Raw genomic sequence first — 943 nt, 5'->3', positions numbered from 1 at the left:
GTTTGCAAGGCAAAAATAGTGACACAGATGTAGAGAACAAACGTATGGACACCAAGGGGGGAAAGCGGGGGGTGGTGGTGGTGGTGGTGGGACGAATTGGGAGATTGGGATTGACATGTGTACACTAATATGTATAAAATAGATAACTAATAAGAACCTGCTGTATAAAAAAATAAATAAAATTCAAAAAAAGAAACGTTAAAAAAGAAAAAGAGTTACTATATGACTCTGCAATTCTAGTCCAAAAATATACCCAGGAAAATTGAGAGCACATGTCCACCAGAAATTTGTATACAAATGTTCATAGAAGTGTTATTTATAATAGCTAAAAATGGGAAATCAACTCAAATATTCATGAACTGATGAATGGATAAACAAAATGTAATATATTGATACAATGAAATATTATTCAGCCAAAGAAAGGAACAAAGTACTGATACATGCTGCAACATGGAAGAATTTTGAAAACATTATGCTAAGTGAAAGAAACCAGATGCAAAATATCACATATATCATATGATTCTGAAACCATGTAACTCAGATTGGGACTTGAACCCACACGTTGGGACTCTTACCCAGCCAAAACCCAGATTGGGACTTGAACTCACTGAGATCACACACCTGTCTCAGGACTTAATGAAGTTCAGGTTCTTGATGTCTCATCATAGAAAGAATTCAGTGAGAGACAAAGTGATAGGTAAGAAGTGGATTTATTTAGCGAGAAACACACTCCACAGTCAAAGTGTGGGCCATCTCAGAAGGCGAGAGTGGCCCCAGGGTATGGGGTTGTCAGTTTTTATAGGTGTGGGTAATTTCATAGGCTAATGAGTGAGGGGAGTATTCCAGTTATTTTAGGGAAGGGGTTGGGATTTCCAGAAATTGGGCCACCGCCTACTTTTTGACCATTATGGTCAGCCTTGGAACTGTCATGGTACCTGTGGGT

Source organism: Physeter macrocephalus, chromosome 16, assembly GCF_002837175.3.
Source record: "Physeter macrocephalus isolate SW-GA chromosome 16, ASM283717v5, whole genome shotgun sequence".
NCBI lineage: Eukaryota > Metazoa > Chordata > Mammalia > Artiodactyla > Physeteridae > Physeter > Physeter macrocephalus.
The sequence above is the reverse complement of the archived record's forward strand: the minus strand, read 5'-3'. Positions refer to the sequence as shown.